At 35.8% G+C, this 15,000-nt stretch overlaps 1 long non-coding RNA gene and 1 other non-coding gene across 3 annotated transcripts in view; one reads left to right on the top strand and one right to left on the bottom strand.

Moving 5' to 3' along the window:
* Nucleotides 1–15,000, top strand: part of LOC135197003 (uncharacterized) — a 900,249-nt gene that overhangs the window by 357,341 nt on the left and 527,908 nt on the right. The gene's annotated exons all lie outside the window — the stretch shown is intronic.
* Trnat-agu (transfer RNA threonine (anticodon AGU)) lies at nt 14,711–14,783 on the bottom strand. Its single transcript has one exon. It is a non-coding gene; the product is annotated as a tRNA-Thr (tRNA).

Genomic DNA, 15,000 nt, shown 5'->3' with positions numbered 1-15,000 from the left:
TGAGAGATGTGTATTTCTGGTGATAGAAGTTCACTCTCGACGTGGTTCCATGCAACGTAAAAACGCCATTCAAACAAACCAGCCAGCGTTTACATAATTGGTACATAGGGATGAGGTTGCTGGCCTCACGCTTTACATTAACTTTTCTTTATGCACTTGCGGAGCGTTTGTGCTGCTAAACTGGCCACCTTTCCTAACAATGACCTTTCATAACCTTCAATATGGGAACAAAACTTATTGTTTTTGGCAGATCACCTGCTGCATGAAGACAAGTGTTCTTTTTTCACCGTTGGGGATAGTGCCATCGGTGCACGTCATGTGGTGCACTGTAGGTGTTACTTAGGGTTCATTGCAGGTCCCTTCGGCCCCTAGCTGCTTTCCTTTCGCTCCTTTTACTGTACTTCCGTGGATATTCTCTTTCTTTATCTTATTTTCCACCTCTGCTAGCGCTTGATTCATAGTGCAACTCCGAAATTTTCCTCCTTTTACGCCATGAAAACTTCTTATTGTCAATTTCCGTTTCAGCGCTGAATTGCCTAATAGGTCCCAGCGCTTGGCCTGTGGCCTAAATTCTATATTCTATTCTAGTCTTCAATAATTTAGCTTTTATCTCAGCCCTCGGTGACGGTCGCCTATCTAAGACCCGACGAGTCAGGTAAACAAAATTTTATTTTTTTTATTTATTTACTTATTTATTTTTTGTCCATATGATTTGTTTATACGTCTTCAAGTCAATATAGTAACAGCAATAATAGCAGGCGGTACCAAACGTGCCGAACCTTTGAACGTTAAAGGTCCCCTTCCTATGAGTTACGCTGACGGATTATGGCTAGTAATCAGTTTTTCATTATCCTTTGAGACACCAGTGTGTGTTATAAATCTCTTTGTTCGTGATCGTTATGTAACGCACAGACATTTAGCGCCTAGGAACTGTTTGCGGGCAAATAGATGGTCGACAGTCGTTTTGTACCTAGGTATAGTATGTTATACACTTTTGCTCATTTGTGCATCTATCCATATATTCAGTATATATATATATGTATATTTATATGTGTGTGTGTATCATGCAATGATAGTCGAATAATTGGTTTGCTAGTTTTTTATTTAGGGGTTTAAATCTATGATTGTCGGCAACCATGAATGGAGAGATAAATTATGAGCAAATCATCTCCTAAGTACAAATAACTCATAATCAACAAAACCTCGCAAACTATCAAAATAGAAGAAAAGAATGTTTCAGAACCGTCGGGTGTTTGTTGTTAGTTGAATATTAGAGATATTTCTAATTGTCTTTATCCTTGCATACTTATGATATTATAAGCTGTGAATGTCGTTAGTACGAGGAAAATTTTTCACTTTTGCCGACGCTTAAAAACACATCATGTGTCAGTAGTTGTTGACGCCGTGAGTTTATTGTTTGTAGCGAGGGTCCTTGTGTTGGAACTCTACCGTCCTCGCATTGTGCTATAAAGGTTATAGGGTTAGACCGACTTCTGCGGGAGATTTATTATGAGATTTGTAAGAGTTAAAGGAGAAATAAAATCTATTTTAAGAGCGTTTTATCCCGTAGGGGAGTATTGCCGTCATTGCACCTCATGCGGTGCACTGTAGGCATTACTTAAATGTTCTTTGCAGCCTCCCTTCGGCCCCTAGCTGCAACCCCTTCCATTCCTTTCACCGTACCTCCATTATTATTTCTTCTTCCATCTAAGTTTCCATCCTCTCCTAACAATTGATTCGTAGTGTAACTGCGAAGTTTTCTTCCTGTTATACCTTTCAGACTTGTTTACTGTCAGTTTCCGTTTCAGCGCTGAATGACCTCATAGGTACCAGTGTTTGACCTCTGGCATAAATTCTATATTTCATTCTTAAGAGCAGTCTAATTCAGGTAAGTATTGTAGTTCAGGTGAAGTAATAAAAATTCTACCTTCATTTGAAAGAAGGGGATCGACTGTGCATATATAGATCTCGTGCGTAATAGAGCATGTGTTTCTTTATTTTATGGCGCTTCTTTTATTAACGGAATGGACCCGCAGGTGTGAAATGTGTGATTGGACATTTTGCATTATCTTACATTTACGTCGAGTTGTAAATCTCTCGGAAAAGTGCACGGGAAGTAATTGAGGAGAGAGAGAGAGAGAGAGAGAGAGAGAGAGAGAGAGAGAGAGAGAGAAGTACTCGGGAACTACTTTAGGTAATACAATACTCTTGTTTTCACGGGACGGTTCACTGAGGCCTTGCCATCCCCCGTTAAATTAGTCTACTACGGTTAATTACCATTACACGTATTGTTCTCTCCATGAAGGATTTTTATCTCTTGCTGTGCTTACACATCAAAATACAGTTGCAATGAAAGTTTTAATTCATGTATTTCATTTATTTATTCTTTTTCTATTATGCAAATACAGGCGTTGCATCGTGTGGGATCTTCATTTGCATGTTAATGGCCCAAATCGTACTCCGTATGTACGAGTATAGTAATAATGATGATAATGGTTTTTTTTTTTCTTCTGTAAAACCGTGGTCGATTACCGCTTGATGTTCTTACTTGCAGCTATTGTTATTTGATGAATCGTTGATGGAAATAATTACCAGTGAAATATCTATTTAAGAGCAACCATGTCTGGCGATTAGCAATCATTGATTAAAATGAGCTTAATTGACTCCAAATGTTGTTCATATTGCGTTGTATGAGCTGTGGAAGGCCTGACGAGTCCATTAAAAAGTGGAACGTCATTTAAAGAGTAAAGAAAGGAGGATAAGGAAACTGAAAAGAGAGAACAACAACAAGGTTAAATCTATTTGTGGGGTAAAGTATAAACAATCTCTAGAAAAAAACTTGAGGGGCACAGAGCTACCGCTACAGCCTTAAAAAAAAAAAAAGCCATCTGCGTCCTGATCCATCTCGCTATCCTATATCTTCATTAGTCCATCGTCCGCGATTTTTCATAATTCAAATCTATTGAAACATTTTGAACCGGCAGATCTTGAGTAGTAGACACAATGCAGTTTCCGAGATGTTTTGAGGATAGGTCGACAAATTATGAAAGAAAGCAAACCAACTCCGCTGAATACAAAAACCTTATAACTCTAACTCCAATGGCAAAGAGGAAAATTGTTTGGACATATCCTTCCAACCCATCTATATCGAACCTTGAGAGAGAAAGCGATCTTGTTCTATTTCCCTTCAGGGATGTTAACTTGTCAAAAAAAAGGAAGAAAAAGGAAACGAAGCAATTGAATTTCATCCCCTCGGCAACAGATGGGCAGGAATGCCCTTAAAATAATGCTTCCAGCCAGCAACAGGTAAGAGGAAAAAGGGGGAAAAAATGGGCAAGGAATGTACCTTGGACAACCCCCAAGGGGGATATCACGGCCAGAATCTGGAAGCTCCAGGATTCCGAAAAGTAAGAATGTATATGGGTCTGGGACTGTCCGCAAGGACCCACGAATCTCTTCGCAATCAAATGAGCATCCCTTTAGAGATTCAAAGGGCTCGCATGGTTTTTAGGTAGTTGTTGAATGTCTTCTTTTGTTTATTTTTAAATGCGGCGTTCTTGTCCTCGTTTCTTATGCCTGTAAACGACGTTATTCATTTTTACTTAACAGGCTTTGCTTGTTTTCACGTTGAGGCAATTAGATGGATCTTAATATGTCTGTCTGTCTGTTGGCATGATATTTCTGATGAAATTTAAGTTAAGAGAAGCTTATGTGTTGTCTGCAGAACAAAACCTTTTTGTTAAGATCTGATGAAATAAAACACACAGCTCCAAAATTTCTTAACGCATTAAGTGTTATACAAAAAATGGATAATTATAAATTCCCTAGACGTTAGCATAGATATGTATATTCTTGGGTATAGTTAATCAGTGATTAATTGTCTCGGATAGTTGCAAAACTATTTATTAGTGTGTATGTAATTGTTTTCGTAGTTCGCTGTTAATAATTGACCTGGTTTTCGTCTGGTTTGTTATCTTTCATAAATGAGGTATTTAATTGTTTTTCAGGTTTTTCATTGTATGTTAGTATAACTGATTTTTATAGTATGAAGAAAAATGCTATTACAAATTAATGGAGGTGGCGGGTACATTTCATTTCCTGCATTACTTTGTGCTTTCTTCATTTAAGTTTTATTTTTCAAAACAGTTATGTCCCTACTACCGTACTGCAGCCAATTTATCGGTTAATAATTGAAAATTAGCTTTGTTAGCAAAAATGTCTACATAAAAGTTACTCTCTCTCTCTCTCTCTCTCTCTCTCTCTCTCTCTCTCTCTCTCTCTCTCTCTCTCTCTCTCTGTCCTCCACGTGTTGTGAAATAGCGATTAAATAATACAACCATCTGAATGTACCCTACTGCCAGAGCTGCTGTCGGAAGACGATATTGAAAAATTTTTCTTGGGTGCAGCTCTCACTTCACATTCACAGCATAAGGTCGAATACTTGGCCTACTGCCACCAGGAAAGGCCAGACCTATCATGTCTCCGGGGAGATATTTGGATACTGCAAGGGAGGTTAGATGATGCAATATGGGTTTTAAACACACACACACACACACACAAACACAAAAACACTAAAGAACACCCTCATACAAACATGCACACTGTTGCGTGTAAATGCAGTTCCGTCTTTAAGATCGGAGCTTTATTTGTGAGATTGATATTTACTTTCTTTTTTTCCACCATTATTATTATTATTATTATTATTATTATTATTATTATTATTATTATTATTATTGTTGTTGTTGTTGTTGTTGTTGTTGTTGTTGTTGTTGTTTTGTTGTTGTTATATCTTTTCGTTATAATTATGACGATTACTAATTTTATATTGTTGAAGCTGCTGTTATAATTAGTGATTGTGCTGAGAGTGCTATAATAATATTATATTAATAATAATTAATAAATAATAATAATAATTATTATTCATTATTATTATATTATTATTATTTTATTATTACGTTATTGTTTTAATTGATAAATATAATGAATGATGATGATGATGATGATTATTATTATTTTATTATTATTATATTATTATTATTATTATTATTATTATTATTATTTATTATTATTATTATTATTGGAAAGTAAATCCACAGTAATATGTCTGATCTGTTATTTAAAATACAAAGCAGAGAGCTTTCGAAGACCTGCACGGTCCTCCTTGTCAATCTGAATACAATTACTAACAGTGACCATACAAGAACTCTGTTTTTCGACTAGTTTACAAATAGCCTGTTTGATGATGTAGTTGGCTCTTCACGTTATCCCCTCGTTCTCCAACGGCAAACCAGCTAATCGCCTAGATCTTCGAAGTGGCGGTTCGTCTCTTGAATCGTTTGATATGTTATCCATAGCAGCTTGGGCGCCTGCAACTAGGGACACGGGATGGGTCTCTGTTACCTGAACGAAAGAAGATGAGGCAGCGGCAGTATCAGAGGTGGCTAGATTATTGGTGTTATTACCATGCAACCTATATCTGTTATATGCAGTATCAGAGGTGGCTAGATTATTGGTGTTATTACCATGCAACCTATATCTGTTATATAACAGATATAGGTTGCATGGTAATAACACCAATAATCTAGCCACCTCTGATACTGCCGCTGCCTCATCTTCTTTCGTTCAGGTAACAGAGACCCATCCCGTGTCCCTAGTTGCAGGCGCCCAAGCTGCTATGGATAACATATCAAACGATTCAAGAGACGAACCGCCACTTCGAAGATCTAGGCGATTAGCTGGTTTGCCGTTGGAGAACGAGGGGATAACGTGAAGAGCCAACTACATCATCAAACAGGCTATTTGTAAACTAGTCGAAAAACAGAGTTCTTGTATGGTCACTGTTAGTAATTGTATTCAGATTGACAAGGAGGACCGTGCAGGTCTTCGAAAGCTCTCTGCTTTGTATTTTAAATAACAGATCAGACATATTACTGTGGATTTACTTTTCCATTTTATTTTATTAACTCATGTGATTATGAGGTTTCTTTGAATTATTATTATTATTATTATTATTATTATTATTATTATTATTATTATTATTATTTAAAACTCGCAGCACAATCACTAATTCTAACAGCAGATTCAACAATATAAAATTAGTAATCGTCCTAATTATAACGAAAAGAAATAATAATAATAATAATTTCATAAATAAAGCTCTTTTATTATTATTTATATTATTGTAAAGCATTATATCTAATTCTCATTTGCCCATTAGTGATGTTTGTTATTACTCCTATTTGCATTTCCCGTGTCTGTGGGCATCTGTCTCTTCTCCGTTCGTATTCTCCGTGTCTTCCAATTTGCATCTTACTTGTTCCTTCTTTGTCTTCTCGGGTTTCAGCTAAAACATTCCCACGATTACCTCGCACAGCACTCTTGTGTGGAACTCGTGGCATTTCCTCTCTCTCTCTCTCTCTCTCTCTCTCTCTCTCTCTCATTTGGAGTCTGTTGACCTAAGCGGGGAATTAGGTATCTCTAGTTGTTAGGGGACTTGTTTTGAATAGCATCTTGGACACATAAAAAAAAAAAAAAAAAAAAAAAAAGGACGTGTGTGTTCATTGCCCTGTCAAAGTGTATAACATCAAAAAGGGGTGGGATGGCCTCTACGAGGTAATCCTCTTCTTCACCTCCTTATATTTGTGCGATTTTGTGCACCCTCTGGCATATATTCGTTATTTTCTTCAACATTAAATAGTAGTTGCACCCAACAAGGGATGACTAAGGAGAATTGAAAAAAATAACCTTCATACCCCTTTTGTAGAAAATATCCACAACTTGAGCCGTTTCGTCCAGCTACACAGGAACTCAACAGAAGCTCTTCGAGCGCCCTACCTCAGTTTTACTTGGGGTCTGGCTGTCCGTCATCGTCATTGTTTCCACATGACCTGAACCATCTCAAAACGCACACTGATTCATCCTTTCACCCACTAATTCTTTTGCCATTTTCACGTATCTCCACATATGCTGCACAAGCAATTCGTCTTTTCAGCTTCAACGTATTTTCTCCCATTTACTTCAAACATTTAAGTATTTTCTCCCATTTATTTTTAAACATTTACATTTCCATAAAGGAGAGTTGGCTCAACAATCATTTATTTAACTTTATGCATATCATCTTATTTCATTGAAAATTTCCAAGTGTTTGTGTATACCTTTGAGGTTCTGTTTTATTTTAAAGTAAATTTTTCCCTTATCAAGCATTGCATAAGGCAGTCATAGTGTCACTACTGTCACGATCATACAAGGCCAGACTTGCTGTTGGAGGCTACGAAATAGAGATATGAAGCATATTATCTAAGTTGGCAGAACCAGCAAGTGTTCTTGGCGTTTGTAGTATTGGATCATTTTTCCCTTTTATTGGCAGGGACAGCGCCTGATAGCCTTTTTGGCATGTTGCATAACGGGTGAGATGTGGTATTCGCTCTCTCTAGGTCACATTGTTTTTAATATTAAACAATTCATACCCACTAGGGTTGGTATTAGAAAAAAACAAATAGTATTCGCTGTAGCACTGAGCTTTTTCTACCTAAAGCAACTATTAACTTTGTTTTTATTTAGTTTATTATTTTATTAATCGCAGAAACAATTGCAATTTCCTGATTGTCATTGTTAGTAGTAAGTAGTAGTAACTGTAAGTCGTAGAAGGTGAAATAGTAACCTAAAAGATAATGGTAGTTTAGTGATCGCGTTGAAAGCAATAAGATATATTGAAGAGTTGGAAATGAAAGGGGTGTCATGCGTTGTAGTTCAAAATGCTACAAGAACTGACATTACTGTTTCTGATGATGAGGATGTTGATAAGAGTGTTATAGTTACAGACTAAATCTTGTGTGTTGTTGCTTACTTGCTGTTTACAGTGTTAGTTGTTGGTGCCAAATCCACAATAATTTCGTGACATTTCAAGACCCTTGACAGGAGAAGACGGTGAAATCTTGGGAATCTTATTTTTGGTTCTGAGTCGTAACGTGATATAATATTTGATGTTTTGCTGAAGTTTATGTATGCTATACTGTTTTGAGGCGCCAACTAGCATAGTTTTTTCTCATTTGTAAGTTTTATGATTAACTATTCATCGGTTTCTTTTATTTCTGTTATCCCCGTATCAACTTACTTTCTTTTCATACAACCAGTACTTTTTTTGTTACTCTTTTCATACAACCAGTACTTGTTTTATAAGTCAATGGCTTGTTGTATATGAAAGTTTTCTTATTTTAGGCAATAATAATAATAATAATAATAATAATAATAATAATAATAATAATAATAATAATAATAATAATAATAATAATAATAATAATAATAATTTCGTCCCATGTGGAGCAATGGTTACCACCTTTTCGAGCTAGGGAGAGTTTCAGAATCAGTTTTTAGACTCGCTCATACTTCATAACAAATCAGTAATAACAAAAATAGTGTTCATTTTGATTTGTTATCAACTCGGGTGTCAGTCACATAACATCTTTTATTAACTAAATTCCTCTATTAATGCACTGGCGATTTTTGTTCACACCGATTGCGTTCAGTCATTGTGTTCGAATTAGACAGGCTAAGCATGAGCTTCTTTTTTTTTTTTTCTTCCCACCGGCTCATGCATTTGGAGTTCAAGACTTGAAGAGACTCGCTAAAAATGCAGTGCCAAGGAATCCGAACCCTCCCAGTTTCTCAACATCCCACGGCGAATTCATTTAAACCCCAATCTCGCGGCGTGGTCCTTTTTTAGATGTAAATGGGAAGAGGTGGGGAAATACCACCATACATTCACAGCCATCCCCCCCCCCCTCCATAATCCTTTCCCCCCAAAAATGAGCAAAGTTACGACCTCTCTCTCTCTCTCTCTCTCTCTCCAAAGACAAAAATATTGCTGCTCATGTTTTATCTATCTGGAAAGGAAGATGAGATGATGGTGATGATGGGAGTGTCTGATTTGAAGCGAAGGGCTCTCGCGGATAGGTTTCTTAAAAGCGGTGATTTTTGTTTTTCCTTATCTATTTATGCTTTTGTTTAGTTCATCTTATATCAACGTTTTCTTTTCAGCCTACGGTTTTATTGATGTAATTCCTTTGTCACGATTTTACCTCTCTCTCTCTCTCTCTCTCTCTCTCTCTCTCTCTCTGTACATCTTTGTATGTCTTTTATGACCGTCGTCAACGCACGCCATTCTGAGCACTTGCTAAGTCTGATTTATAGGTGAGGACCTCCGCACCCCCCAGCTCTCTCTCTCTCTCTCTCTCTCTCTCTCTCTCTCTCTCTCTCTCTCTCTCTCAAATCTCTTGAGTAATGGTTTTCTTTCGTTAATGTTAAATACCACAAAGTGGGTACCCTTCCAACCAACAGCCCTCCATCGCCCTTTCCCGACTCCCCCCCTCATCGTCTTTGCGTGGAAACATTGAACCTGTCTGGTACTGGTCTCCCCCAGCTGGTTGAGCCTCCCAGATGCATTAGAAAGGAGAGGCTGAAAGCCAGAGAGAGAGAGAGAGAGAGAGAGAGAGAGAGAGAGAGAGAGAGAGAGAGAGAGAGAGAGAGAGAGAAAGTAATCATACATCGCGATTACTGCATGGATCCCTTTATCGTTACTTACAAACTGATGGACACCCCTGGCGGCTTGTTTTTGGGCTCTCCTTATCACCAAATGAGAAATTCTTTGGAATTTTCCCACCAGCAGGGGCTCATTCGTTTTTGATTTGGGGTTTATGGACTAACTTCATTTACAAACTTCTCGTACCGTGAAAAGGGCGTTAGCGATTATTTTAACATCAAAATGAATTTAAATTAAATCTCTACAGACATCATTGTCAGTCCTAACAGTTAATCACTGGAGCTGAACAGGCTATCGTTATCTTTCTGTATAAATTACAATACCTTCTTTTGACAAAATTGGTGTTTATTTCACTCTACAGCTAATCTTAATGAGCTAACTGTATTTTCTCTCGTTAAAAAACCTACATCTGTATGACTAAGACATCGCTAGTTTTTCACACGAAATAATTAAAAAAATGTTCTTTTCACATGCAAAGGTCGTTTTAGATAAACGGACTTTCTATTGTTTTCCCTATATACCCGAGTTTTATTTATTTATTTATTTTTTTCTTTTTTACGTGAAAGAAATGTATTTTACGTGAATATTGTTCACAAGAATATTTTCCAATTTTTTCTGATTGGCGTCAAGAAAATAACTAATGCTGTTTCCATTAACCAGAAAGCATTTCTTCTCATTAATCATTAACGAATATCCCCCTTACTTTTGCAAATTAGGCGTGAACAATATACAGGCGATGGTGCTCGATCATGTAAGATGTTTCTTATTTATTTCTTGCCTAAATTTAATTTAGGAGAACGAATGATTTAAGGTTGTTAACCTTTAAATCAAGTCCTGCCGTAATGTCCGGAGCAAGTGCCGCTAGCCTAAATTCTTTTCCGTTTTCACCTGTTCTTAGGTCATGCGATGATCTTTAACTCTTTTGTACCTCACGGGGTTCGCTGTAGGCATTACTCAAGGTTCTTTGCAGCGTCCCATAGGCCCCTAGCTGCAACCCCTTTCATTCCTTTTACTGTGCCTCAGTTCATATCTTTCATCCATCTTGCTATCCACCCTCTTTTAACAATTGTTCCATAGTGCAACTGCGAGATATCCCTCCTGTTACACCTTGCAAACCCTTTTACTGTCAGTTTCCCTTCTAGCGTTGAATGACCTGATAGGTCCCAGTGCTTGGCCTTTTGCCTAAACTCCATATTCCCTTCCAGTCCATTCAAGTTGCATCACCCTTAGGAATAAGGTGTGATGAGAACGGCGGTCTGGCAAGTGCTACAAAAAACCTCATCCTCCAGTTTTCATGCGACTTTTGACATCAAAGTTGCTAGTCCGACATTCTCATGTAAGCCAGTCGAGACCCACAACAGCCAACCAATAGTCGGGGTCTTACTTCACTGCATAGGTATCAGGAGCACAATCAGATTTAACATTGTGTGCGCGCTATCGCGCGGCCTTGTGTGTATGTATACATACATACATATATATTTATGTATATTGAATGATAATAGTAAATGAATATACATCTATATCTATTGCTCCAACTGTCTGGTTATTTACTTATATGAAATCAGTAAAAAGAAACATTCGAGTTTTATTGATAGAAGTCCGCTTCTGTAGCAAAATCGTACTCTTCCCCCCCCACCATATAAATATACAAACAACCCCCATCTTCCCCCCTTTCCCCATTCCCATTTTTTCAGCGGTGAACAGGAATGAAAGGGTTTGGGAAGAGACGGTTCATAAAGGTCTCCCGAACTCCAGTTATAACACGGTCAATAAGGCCTTCAACATAGACATAAAAAGGCTCTAAAAGTAAACAGTAATTTTCCCCCTTGCGTGTCTTAAAGTGTTAGGTAAACTGCCGGTAGTATTTTTTTTTTTTTTCATTTTCTAGTTTTCTTTTTCTGGCGCTTCCCTGTCTTTTCTTTGAAGATTTTATATATGTGTATATAATATATAGTACTTACACACACACACACACACACACACATATATATATATATATATATATATATATATATATATATATATATATATATGTGTGTGTGTGTGTGTGTGTGTGTGTGTGTGTGTGTGTGCTTGCTTAAAAAATCACAGTAGATGCACGTGACTTCATTAAATAAGCGAATACCACAGGAAAATGGTAGTTAGAAATCCAAGCGCTTTCGTCTTTACGAAGACATTGTCAAGGAACGAATGAAATACAATTGGAGAGAAAGGTCTCTGGTACACAACAAGATCAAGAATACCAGATAGTTAATTGTCAAAAGGGTCAAAATTTAAAGAGATAATCCAGGATTATCGGATATCACACGGTCACAAACCTAAACAGATTTGACACCTAAGCAAAATTACAAATTATCTTTACAGTCCAAAACATGTAAAAACTAAATACGTTAATTTTGTTGCTTATATTTCTCTACACTTTTATCATTATAAAAGCATCAAGTTTAAATAAACCAAGACTTAAATTTAGAGCATTTCCATTATTTGACTTGATGAAACAAGAATCTTGTTTCATCAAGTCAAATAATGGAAATGTTCTAAATTTAAGTCTTGGTTTATTTAAACTTGATGCTTTCATTATGAAAAAAGTTGTAGATAAATATAAGCAACAAATTAATATATTCAGTTTTTACATGTTTTGGACTGTAAAGATACTTTGTAATTTTGCTTAGGGTCAAATCTGTTTAGGTTTGTGACCGTGTGATATCCGATAATCCTGGATTATCTCTTTTAATTTTTACCCTTTTGACAATTAACTATCTGGTATTCTTGATCTTGTTGTGTATCTGAGACCTTTCTCTCCAATTGTATTTCATTCGTTCCTTGACAATGTCTTAGTAAAGACGAAAGCGCTTGGATTTCTGACTATCATTTTCCTGTGGTATTCGCTTATATATATGTGTGTGTGTGTGTTTGTGTGTAAGTACTATATATGTATATACACATATATAAAATCTTCAAAGATTTTATATGTATGTATTATGTATATAAAGATATATACCTATATATACACGTATACATATATATTTATATATACATAAACAGATCTAGACAATTAGATATGCATATATATATATGGTATATATATATATATATATATATATATATAATATAATATAATGTATATACATACATACATACATACATGTATATCCCACAACACATGTATTATTTATATATGTATATATGAACAAAGTTACAGTCACGAAGGAAAATTGAAACACTGAGATGCTAAGTACTTTCATCTTATTACCAAGACATTGTCACAGCAACTAAAGATATACAGAAATAAAGGCCTAGATAGATGGTGGGTACTAGTTATAATGGAATACAAAATGGTCGGGAGGTCACAGAACGTTCAACAGATTAAAATCGAAATCTACTTACTGGTAATCCTTTTTATTCTATCTTTCAATTCCTTCTGGAACATCTGTTATATGACCGAGTCAAAAGAAAATAATCCTTGACTTACATTAAAATAGTTTCGTTACAACGTGACAGTGTTTGGCTTTGCGTCTAATGTATTCTGTGAGACTTTTCTCTATAAAGTAAAAATAAAGCATAATTTGTTTGACCTGTTCTTACTGAGTATTTGTGTTGTTTTGATCTGGTGTTCAATTCTTTACTGGTCTGTCTTAAGTAAAATAAATCACAATCCATACATGGAATTTTGTATTCAATATTATTGTCTTTTCGTGGGCTATTTTTTATAAACACGTTTTTTTCTGTATTATATGTGAAAGATACATTTGTATTGAACAATTTTAAAAATAGGTTTTACAGCCTCAAATCAAATAAAATGTGGCAAACAAAGGGTGTTTGAGGGCACTTCTTTTTTTGTTTCCGATTTTTCATAGGTCTTAATAGCGTTATTGTAACAAATATCCATGATTGGGATAAATAGCACAAATCTGTTTCCTATTTTTCTGATGTTTTTGAGTTCTTGATCTAAAAACTCAGGACTGACTATTCGCAAGGCTCGAAGAAACATTGATGAAAAAACTGACATTTCTATATTTATGTGATGTCCTAAATAAGAGTGCACATATGTCAAATTATTTGTCTTTTTCCTATAAATAATATATTTACAATTTAAAGGTTCCCTTTTGATATAAATGTCCAAAAAAGGTAAACGATCATCTTTCTGTAACTCTTGTGTGAACTTAATAGAAGGGACTTGCTCATTTAGTTGAGCAAATATATTATTTACATACAAATCTTTGGGTATGATGGCTAACATATCATCAACATAACGGTACCATGTCACAGGAATTGGAAAATTTAGGGGATGTACAGATATTAAAAAAAAATTACATATATAAATTTGAAAGAACAGGCGAAAGAGGAATTGTCATTGCTATACCAGAAGTTTGTTTAAAATATTCCCCGTTGAAAATAAATTTACAATCACATATGCACAATCCTATTAATTCTATCACCCGGCTAATTGTTAGTGGCAAATCAAGTTTATACAATTAATCTTCAAGGTATTCCAATACCGAGTCAATGGGAACTTTAATGAGTAAGGAACATACATCAAAACTCATTAACCTTGAACCTGGATTGATTGTAATGCCGTTGATTTTGTCAATCAAATCTAAAGATTCGCTGTGGATAAGTTTTGATGTTTAATTCTCCTACCGACGGAAAGAATTTGTCAATAAGAAAAAACGTAGTCTTGTTGGAAGAAGTAATAATAATAATAATAATAATAATAATAATAATAATAATAATGTTATCATTATTCAATCAGGTTTCTCGGGAAAGAAGAGATATAATATTAAAAGCATCCATTTTAACTGCCTGATCAGACTTGAGGCTCATGGTTATTGAGCTGTAAAGACATCGTCTTTGGAAAGAGACGTTTAACCAAACATTATAGTTCTTAATTTCTCGTGAAGTGAAAACCCGGGTATACTAAAATCAGCGCTGGTGTTTTTGAGCTATGAAAACACCTCTGAAGAAGAAACCGAATGTCAAATGATCATAGTAATGAAATTTTTATTTAACGAGAGAAGAGAATGCTTACTAATGTGATTACGTCTTCTCGTTTTGCCTGTTTGAATGAAATAATCAACCAAACAATGATAATGTAAAATAAAGTGGACAACTGCCTCCCTGAAGAATGAAATAATCAACCAAACAATGATAATGTACAATAAAGTGGACAACTGCCTTCAGGGAGGATCGAACTCCCGGCCTCTGGTTTACTAGACCAGCGCTCTAGCCACTGAGCTATGAAGGCGCCATGTTGAAATGAGAAAGTGATGAAGTAATATGCTATTTTATTTATCTTGATGAAAGGCTAAGAATGTATTAGTAGAATATTTTCTTATTCTGTCGTTCGTTCAGTAGCAAAAAGAGCGTTACTTTCAGGGAAGACATTCAACCTTTCCTCTTGTTTACTGACAAGCTCTCTTAGCCTCTCTAGCTGGTGAGCAAAGAAGGCTAACTAACGTCTT

The sequence above is a fragment of the Macrobrachium nipponense genome, chromosome 18 (assembly GCF_015104395.2).
Source record: "Macrobrachium nipponense isolate FS-2020 chromosome 18, ASM1510439v2, whole genome shotgun sequence".
Taxonomy (NCBI): Eukaryota; Metazoa; Arthropoda; class Malacostraca; order Decapoda; family Palaemonidae; genus Macrobrachium; species Macrobrachium nipponense.
This window is presented reverse-complemented; position numbering and strand designations above follow the sequence as displayed.